At 47.5% G+C, this 10,313-nt stretch overlaps 1 pseudogene; it reads right to left on the minus strand.

The window, feature by feature from the left end:
* Positions 1–7,475: 7,475 nt before the first annotated feature.
* Positions 7,476–7,594, minus strand: LOC143957290 (5S ribosomal RNA; annotated as a pseudogene).
* Positions 7,595–10,313: the final 2,719 nt, after the last annotated feature.

Consider the following 10,313-nt stretch of genomic DNA (forward strand, 5'->3'; position numbering starts at 1 on the left):
TTATGAGGTGCTCCCACCATCCCTGTGCTATGCTCATTATCAGGGGCTCCCACCATCCCTGTGCTATGCTGACTTCCTCCAAGGGCTGCTTATTATGAGGGGCTCCCACCATCCCTGTGCTATGCTGACATCCTCCTGGGGCTGTACCTCTGCTGTGCATATTATGAGGGGCTCCCACCATCCCTGTGCTATGCTCATTATAAGAGGCTCCCACCATCCCTGTGCTATGCTCATTATGAGGGGCTCCCACCATCCCTGTGCTATGCTGACTTCCTCCTGGGGCTGCTTATTATGAGGGGCTCCCACCATCCCTGTGCTATGCTGACTTCCTCCTGGGGCTGCTTATTATGAGGGGCTCCCACCATCCCTGTGCTATGCTGACTTACTCCTGGGGCTGTACCTCTGCTGTGCATATTATGAGGGGCTCCCACCATCCCTGTGCTATGCTCATTATGAGGGGCTCCCACCATCCATGTGCTATGCTGACTTCCTCCTGGGGCTGCTTACGGTGCAGGTGTCAGTGCTGTATATCATGGTGCTGGTGTCAGTGCTTTATGTCACGCTGCTGATGTCAGTGCTCTCTACCACGGTGCTGGTGTCAGATCACTCTATCACGGTGCAGGTGTCAGTGCTGTATATCACGGTGCTGGTGTCAGTGCTTTATGTCACGCTGCTGATGTCAGTGCTCACTATCACGGTGCTGGTGTCAGATCACTCTATCACGGTGCAGGTGTCAGTGCTCTATATCACGGTGCTGGTGATCATCTCCTGCACCCTCTTCTTTGCCTACCCTGACCTTCCCTCACCTCCGTTGTCTCAAGAGTCCTGAATTTTCAGAATTTCACATATAAAAAAAGAATGCTTGTAATTGTCGATCCCAGATTCACATCATACGTGTGTTATGTCATTGGCCATGTGGTGGGACTATGTGTGCACAGCTAGTAATTATTTTGTGGCTGCAAATATGACCTGTAGGTTTGTAAAGTTCACCATCCCTGTGCTGTGCTGGCTTCCTCCTGGGGCTGCTTATTATGAGGGGCTCCCACCATCCCTGTGCTGTGCTGACTTCCTCCTTGGGCTGTACCTCTGCTGTGCATATTATGAGGTGCTCCCACCATCCCTGTGCTATGCTCATTATGAGGTGCTCCCACCATCCCTGTGCTATGCTCATTATCAGGCGCTCCCACCATCCCTGTGCTATGCTGACTTCCTCCAAGGGCTGCTTATTATGAGGGGCTCCCACCATCCCTGTGCTGTGCTGACTTCCTCCTGGGGCTGTACCTCTGCTGTGCATATTATGAGGGGCTCCCACCATCCCTGTGCTATGCTCATTATGAAGGGCTCCCACCATCCCTGTGCTATGCTCATTATGAGGGGCTCCCACCATCCCTGTGCTATGCTGACTTCCTCCTGGGGCTGCTTATTATGAGGGGCTCCCACCATCCCTGTGCTATGCTGACTTCCTCCTGGGGCTGCTTATTATGAGGGGCTCCCACCATCTCTGTGCTATGCTCATTATGAGGGGCTCCCACCATCCCTGTGCTATGCTGACTTCCTCCTGGGGCTGCTTATTATGAGGGGCTCCCACCATCCCTGTGCTATGCTGACTTCCTCCTGGGGCTGTACCTCTGCTGTGCATATTATGAGGGGCTCCCACCATCCCTGTGCTATGCTCATTATGAGGGGCTCCCACCATCCCTGTGCTATGCTGACTTCCTCCTGGGGCTACTTACGGTGCAGGTGTCAGTGCTGTATATCACGGTGCTGGTGTCAGTGCTTTATGTCACGCTGCTGATGTCAGTGCTCTCTATCACGGTGCTGGTGTCAGATCACTGTATCACGGTGCAGGTGTCAGTGCTGTATATTACGGTGCTGGTGTCAGTGCTTTATGTCACGCTGCTGATGTCAGTGCTCTCTATCACGGTGCTGGTGTCAGATCACTCTATCACGGTGCAGGTGTCAGTGCTCTATATCACGGTGCTGGTGATCATCTCCTGCACCCTCTTCTTTGCCTACCCTGACCTTCCCTCGCATCCATTGCCTCATGAGTCCTGAATTGTCAGAATTTCACATATAAAAAAAGAATGCTTGTAGTTGTCGATCCCAGATTCACCTCATACATGTGTTATGTCTTTGGCCATGTGGTGGGACTATGTGTGCACAGCTAGTAATTATTTTGTGGCTGCAAATTTGACCTGTAGGTTTGTAAAGTTTGCCTCCCATTGAAGTCAATGGGGCCTGCCGCAAACGTTACGGTTTGCGAACTATCGGCCGCGTTCGCGTTTCACGTTCGCGAAACGTCCCGTCGGAAGTTCGTCCATCACAAGTTCAGAGGGAGCCCAAGCAGTATCTGACAGATAATGTTTACCCAGTCTTACAGGACCTAGTGGCTAAGTGCCAGATGTGGAAAACTCTACCCCTGACACCGGTGGGTAGGGTCAACTTGCTCAAGATGACGTTTCTCCCGAAATTTTTATATGTCTTTCGAAACACCCCGGTCCTGATCCCCAATTCATTTTTTAAGAAGGTAGAACAGATAGTGAACACCTTTACATGGGCCGGGGCGACACCAAGAATAGCACAAACTACCCTCCAATTGCCCCTGTCACTTGGGGGTCTAGCCCTTCCCTGTCTGAAGGAATATTATTGGGCAGCGGTACTGGTTCATGCCGCTCCACTCCAACCCGTTTGTTAATCTGGAGGCGGCAATTTTAGGCTCCTATGCTGCATCGAGTAACTTAGTCTTTAGAGGGCCGAAGGCTCACCCTGAGTTTACTACCCCTATGCGAACTACGCTTCGGGCTTGGTATCAGGTTACGACTCGATTGAACCCGCCCGCCGCACTGTCGCCATACACCCCATTGTGGGAAAACCCAAAGTTGAAACACCTCAACTCGGTACCGGACCCTGCCCTTTGGGCTAGGTATGGTGTCACAACTCTGCAATAGGTGATGCCGAGGGGATTACTTATCCCCTTTGATTCCCTTAGAGAAGAATACCACTTCCCCTCCAGAATCATTTTTCGCTACATACAATTACGCCACGCACTGAGAGCACAATTTCCTTCAGGAGTAATCTTACACTCCCACATTGTCGAGAAATTTCTCATGGCCCAGGAGGCAGATCGTGTCCTCTCCTCTCTTTATCTTAGGATCTCGACGGGGTCAGCCAGGGGTGGACCTAGCCTCTTCCAGAAATGGCAGGAGGACCTCCCCACCCTGGCGACTGATGATTGGGAAGAGGGGGATACAAAAATATTTGCCATTGATGATATCAGCTAAGGACAGGTACATACAGTTGAAATGTATTCATAGGCCATACTATACCCTGCAATGCCTTTCCAGAATATACCCGGGATACTCGGATAGATGCCCGAAGTGTACCACTTTATACATGTGGTGTGGGAGTGCCCGGTTATAATACGATTTTGGGAAGGTGTGGTGCGGGAGATCAACGAAGTTGGGGACCTCTCGTTGGGGTTAGATCCGGTAGTTTTACTGCTGGGCGTATGTGACAGGGTAGCACCAAATACATATAAACAGCTGTTTGTGTTTTATACGGCGTTCTATGCCAGAAAGACTATTCTTATGCAGTGGAAGAAATCGGACCCACCTAGTGTAGCCCACTGGAAATCCCTGATTGATTCTGCCCTCCAGCTGTACAAGGTACAACGTTTACTAAGATCTGGGGATGTTGGGTTCAAGAGAGAAGCGCACTATGAGACACAGGGCTGACCTGTATTGATGCGCTGGTCCCCTCACCCCGACCTACTGTAGATGGTTAGGTGCTGTATTATGATCAAATGGCCTGACCCTTTATAGCAGCCAAAATAAGGAGTTGTCCCCTACGAATACTGGGATAAGTGCAGTGCGGATATGTTCTGTGGAATATGACTGCTAAATCTAAATGTACGCTATACTCCATAGCTTGATTCTGCTCTGATCCTTTTTTTTTTCTTTTTCTTTTTTGTGCTTGTTACATTGTATTTTATATTTTATATGTAAAAAATATGATGTGATGCATTGCTGTATCCGTTAAAAGACCAATAAAAATGTTTCTGTTAAAAAAAAAATAATGCATGCCAATCAGTGATGCCCATTGTGGGCACTGATTGGCATACATCATGGCACTGACTGGAATCCCTGGTGGTCTAGGGTGGCATACCTGCTGCTGGGCATCCCTGGTGGTCTGGTGGAGTCCCTGGTGGTCCAGTGTGCAGCACAGACCCCCCCTCTCAGAGGAGCAGCCCATCAGCTCTCTTCTACTCGCGTCTGACAGACGCGAGTGAGGAACAGCCGATCACCGGCTCTTCCTATTTACACTGTGATCAGCCGTGATTGGATCAGACTGACACCCCGCAACAATGATCGCCGTGATGCGCACCCCCGGGGGCGCACAGCGGCTCAAAATCCTGAGGACGGTCTATGACGTCCAGTCAGGATTTTGAAACCACTTTGCCACCGTCATTTGACAATGGGCGGGTGGCAAGTGGTTAATGTGGACTAGAATATAAGTGTCTTAAATATCGTATATTGTATATAACATCCAACGTTAATCAAGGATCAATAAAAGTCCAAAAATAGTGCAAAACTGTATATCTCTTGTGTCCATAAAGTGCAGAGTACAAAAAAAAATCCAAAAAATATGTGCAAATAGTGCAAAAAAAATAAAAAAAAAATTGTATATGCAAAAAACTGTGGAAAAAACTGAGCAAAGCAAAGCTGTTTTATATATGCCACATAAGGCAACCAGCTATATAAATAATGCGCTCAGTCAATATGTATCAGTTCACAGGAACCATGAGGTAGATCAAAAACAGATTATAGGTGAGTCGCCTATAATCTGTTTTTGATCTACCTCATGGTTCCTGTGAACTGATACATATTGACTATTTATTGGTGACCTGCTACTCAGGTAAAGTGAAAACACACAGATTTCAATAGGTGTTGTCTTAAATTCAGTGACTTGAGTCTTGCAGTATTTTTTAGTGACTCTGGTGTAGCACGACTCCCATTATAAAATCACCAGCTAGGGGTACGTTTTGTCTTAATCTTTGAGACTTCTGATGTAGTGTTTTTGTTTTTTGACCCACCCCCCTCTCCTCCCTAGTTATCCTTGCTGCCTAAAAGCTTACTCCCCAGCACATCCCATCCACACCCGAGCATAGTGGAAATGCATGTTCCTGCTTCACTTTTTTTGTGTTTTTCCCATATAAACAAACATCACTTGAATGGGCTGCCCTATAAGCGACAAACGCCCCAAAGTAGTTTAAATAAACTTTTTGGTCATGGAGCATTGTGCGTTTTGGCAGCAAAACCTTTCTGCATGTTTCCAAAAAGGCAACAAATGTGCATAGCGTGTGCGCTTCCATTTAGGCAGTGTCTGAATCCATCTACACATTTCCGAACACGCAACCCACACAGAAAATGCAGTTTGCTGTGCGGTTTGAAAACGTGCTGCAACGCCCACTGTTCTGCTTTGCGTTATTGAACTGTTGTATAACACTAGTCAGACAACTTAAAAATAATTCAGAAGTCAAGAAACACGAGACATCAGATGTGTATGTATTCTTTTTTCCAAATAACTTTGTAAAACTACAACATAAGCATAAACAAATGTGTCAGTGCATTAAAACCATTATACAGCAGCCTCACATCAGTGAAAGTACTCACGGACAATTCCACCATTAGCCCAGGAATAGTTAAGAGCTCTACTGCATTCAGTCATGAAATTAAGGAAGTACAGTTCCAGCTTTCACTGTGAAGAAAATATCACTTCCTGTCAAGCTGTGGCAAAATAATAACTAATTCTGACCACTAGATGGCAGCAACGTGAAACTAACATTGCAGTATAATCTGTAACAGCACATAAAAAATATGGGCAGAACACTCTGTCTGGCATAATTTATTATGTCACTACCTAAATAACTACTGCTATGCAGAAAAAACAGATAAACAGGAAAATTGAATCCTAGCTAGTCCAAGATCAAAACTGTCAATTACAGGTCTGAGATAAATTCTGGCAGTCTCATTTTTCACAATCTTGACCTCCACCTTTCTAACCTTGCCATCCCTGCTTAGAGCATTAACAAGTCCTACGGGCCACTCATTCCTGCCCTCTTGGCTGTCCTTCAACATAACATCACCCACTTTTACATTTGGACGATCCTGAGTCCATTTCCTAAGGCTTCTTCCCCGTCCTCCCTTTTCACTATGCCTTGTCTCCTTACCAGCCTTTGGGACCCAGAAGAACCCCAGGGTTCTGGACACGACCGGCTAATATTTTACTCTGGTTCACATAGGTCATGATAAGCTGGCTCGCTGTGGTCCCAGTTGTTCTCCATGATTACATTTGTCCGAACGGAGCTGCATTAGTTATACTGTACTACATGTCGGAGGTGGGGTTTCTCTCTTTTCTGCATGAAACTCTAGGACTCCCCTCTGAGAACCCAGAGTTATTTGGATGCCTATTTTTTGTTACCATGTAATTGTGACCCTGGGTCATGCTGTATGGTTGACTGTTATATTTATGTTGTTCTACTTATACTTAATAAAAGAATAAAACAAAAAAAAAAAATAAGTCAATGCCAACAACTTAAAAAAAAAGCCTATGGCATTGAGAAATCCCAGGCGGTCTCCCATCCAGGTACTAACCAGGTCCCAACCCTGCTTAGCCTCTGAGATCAAATGAGATTTGGCTCTTTCAGGGTGATGCAGCCATAGTAGATTTTTTCAGGCACGCTCAACCCTCTTGACAAACGCCAAGATGGTCACCTTGGGAAACAAACAAAAAAAACAAGTCAACGCCAACAACATAAAAAGAAGCCTACCGCACCTAGTATTTCCAGGTGGTCTCCCATCCAGGTATTAACAAGGCGCGACCCTTTCTAGCCTCTGAGATCAGCGGAGATTGGGCGCTTTCAGGGTGATGTGCCCATAGGCAATCTCTTTGGGCACTCTCATCCCTCTTGAAAAATGCCAAGATAGTCACCCTGGGAAACAAGCGAAAAAAAACAGGTCAACGCCAACAACATAAAAAGAAGAATACGGCACCTGGTATTCCAAGGCCGTCCCCCATTCAAGTACTAACTAGGCCCAACCCTTCTTAGCCTCTGAGATCAGAAAAGATAGGGTGCTTTAAGGGTGATGCGGCTGTAAGCGATCTCTTTAGGCACTCTCAACCCTCTTGACAAATGCCAAGATGATCACTTTGGGAAACAAGCGAAAAAAACAGGTCAACACCAACAACATAAAAAGAAGCCTGCGGCATCTGGAAAACCCAGGCGGTCTCCCATCCAGGTACAAACCAGGCCCAACCCTGCTTAGCCTCTGAGACCAAACAAGATTGGACGCTTTCAGGGTGTTGTGCCCGTAGGCAATTTCTTTGTGCACTCTCAACCCTCTTGACACATGCCAAGATGGTCACCTTGGGAAACAAGGGAAAAAAAACAGGTCAACGCCGACAACATAATGAGAAGCCTACGGCACCTGGTATTCCCAAGCTGTCTCCCATCCAGGTACTAACCAGGCCCATCGCTACTTAGCCTCCGAGATCAGATGAGATTGGGCTCTTTCAGGGTGATTTGGCCGTAGGCACTCTCTTTGGGCACTCTGAAGCCTCTTGACAAAGGCCAAGATGGTCACCTTGGGAAACAAGCTAAAAAAATCAGGTCAAAGCCAGCAACATAAAAAGAAGCCTACGGCATCCAGTATTCCCAGGCGATCTCCCAATCAAGACACTAACCAGACCAGATCCTTCTATGGCACCTGGTCTTCCCAGGCAGTCTCCCATCCAGGTACTAACCAGGCCTGACGCTGCTTAGCCTCTGAAATCAGACGAGATCGGGTGCTTTCAGGTTGATGTGGCCGTAAGCGTTCTCTTCAAGACACGCCCAACCCTCTTGACAAACGCCAAGATGGTCGCCTTGAGAAACAAGCAAAAAAAAAGGTCAAAGCCAACAACATAAAAAGAAGCCTATGGGCTTACAGCGGACCTTAAAAGATGGGACCTACTAGCTCTGTCATGGTTCGGACGCTGTAATGTGTTGAAGATGAACGCGATGCCACGACTTCTGTATCTACTACAAGCCTTACCTATCAAAATACCCCAGACTTTCTTTCATGCGGTTCGCTCAATCTTTATCAAGTTCCTCTGGCGCGGAAAACATATGCGTATTGGTAGGGCAATGCTATTGCGACCGAAATTGCGGGGAGGTATTGGCTTTCCGGACCCTGCTCTATATTACACAGCGACGCACATGACACCGGTGGTTGACTGGTGCCGGTGTTCTGCCATATACTGTCCGGCCATGATATAGTGTCCGCGCCGTACTGCGCATGCGCAGTACGGAGCAGACGAAGCTTCGGAAAATCTCCGAAGCTGAACGGCGCCTGCGCGGTGAGTGGAGGTGGTAGCCCCACCATCCAAGCGGACATAGGGTTGTGAATATTAGAGGGCCCCTCGCAGGCGAGCTTCGCTCGCCACGCTTCGGGCTCGGCCTCGCTGTGCTCGGCTCTTTTATATTCTTACTCTATGTCCACTTGGATAGTGGGGATAGAACCTGGACTCAGTGCGCAGGCGCCGTTCATGCTCGGCAATTTTCGGAATCTGTGTTGCTGTGTACTGCGCATGGGCAGTACACAGCGTACACTATCCGATGGGGGACCATATGTGATAAGACACCGGCATGGGGAACTGAAGCTATGGGTCAAGCTAGAGCAGGAGATGGCGCGGGTTCCACTGGCTGGTCTGCCTTGGGCGGGGAGGCCATTGGAGCCCTGTGTGACTACTCACCCGTTAATTGGCCCCTCGCTCGCCGAGATGGATAGTTTTTTTCACCTTTCCCACCTGACTAACTTCCCTTCTCCTATGACCCCAATTATTGGACATCCTAGATTCCCTCCGGGCCTGTCTGACCGGGCCTTTACCAGGCAAGCCCCGAAAGGGCTTCTGAGAGCAGCCCTATTTCTTGGACCCACGGGCTTGATTCCCATGGGGACCATACTGCTAGAGCAAGTACCTGTTGCATTGGATAGCTGGAGAGCTAGACAGCTAATCCATTTCCTCGGATCACTACCTAACCATTCGTTCTTCTCTAGACAATTCCTACCTTTCGAGGAACTTTGCCTGGATGATGGCCCAATTCGTGGTTCCCTCTCTAGGTCCTACCAAATCCTGACAGACGCACAATCCTCCACGGATCCACCCTTCCTAGCTAAATGGAAACAAACTACATTCTCCAAACCACAGAAGGACAGAATACTCTTTTTCGCCCATAAGTCGTCACTCTGCAGTAAATATCAGGAGATCTCATATAAGCTGATCACACGCTAGCCTGTCTTTTGTACACATTAGCCTCTCTGTATAAACTAGCCGGTCCTCTGTATACACTAGTCCGTCTGTATACACTAGCAAGACTGTGTAACCAAGCCTCTCTCTCTGCATACTCTAGCCTCCATCTCTTGCATAACCAGGACCTTCTTCTGTATAATCTAGCCTATCTGTATACACTAGCCTGTCTTTTGTACACATTAGCCTCTCTGTATAAACTAGCCGGTCTACTGTATACACTAGTCCATCTGTATACACTAGCAAGTCTGCATACTCCTGCCTCTCTGTGTAACCCAGCCTCTCTCTCTCTCTGTATACCCTAGCCTCCATCTCTGCATACCCAGGACGTTCTTCTGTATAATCTAGCCTATCTGTATAAACTAGCCTGTCTTTTGTACACATTAGCCTCTCTGTATAAACTAGCTGGTCTTCTGTATACACTAGTCCGTCAGTATACACTAGCAAGTCTGCATACTCTAGCCTCTCTGTGTAACACAGTCTCTCTCTCTGTATACCCTAGCCTCCATCTCTGCATACCCAGGACGTTCTTCTGTATAATCTAGCCTATCTATATACACTAGCCTGTGTTTTGTACACTTTAGCCTCTCTGTATAAACTAGCCGGTCTTCTGCATACACGAGTCTCTCTGTATACCCTTGGATGTCTTTTGTATACACTAGCTGCTCTTTATACATTAGCTCTCTGTATACCCAAGCCTCTCTGTATACACTAGTCTGTCTCTATACACTAGCAAGTCTGCATACACCAGCCTCTCTGTGTAACCCAGCCTCTCTCTCTGCATACCCAAGATGTTCTTCTCTATAATCTAGCCTATTTGTATACACTAGCCTGTCTTTTGCACACATTAGCCTCCCTATATAAACTAGCCGGTCTTCTGTATACACTAGTCCGTCTGTATACACTAGCAAGTATGCATACTCTAGCCTCTCTCTCTGTATACCCTAGCCTCCAGCTCTGCATAC

The sequence above is a fragment of the Lithobates pipiens genome, unplaced genomic scaffold (genome assembly GCF_037356315.1).
Source record: "Lithobates pipiens isolate NorthernLeopardFrog02 unplaced genomic scaffold, aLitPip1_a1.2 Scaffold_52, whole genome shotgun sequence".
Taxonomy (NCBI): domain Eukaryota; kingdom Metazoa; phylum Chordata; class Amphibia; order Anura; family Ranidae; genus Lithobates; species Lithobates pipiens.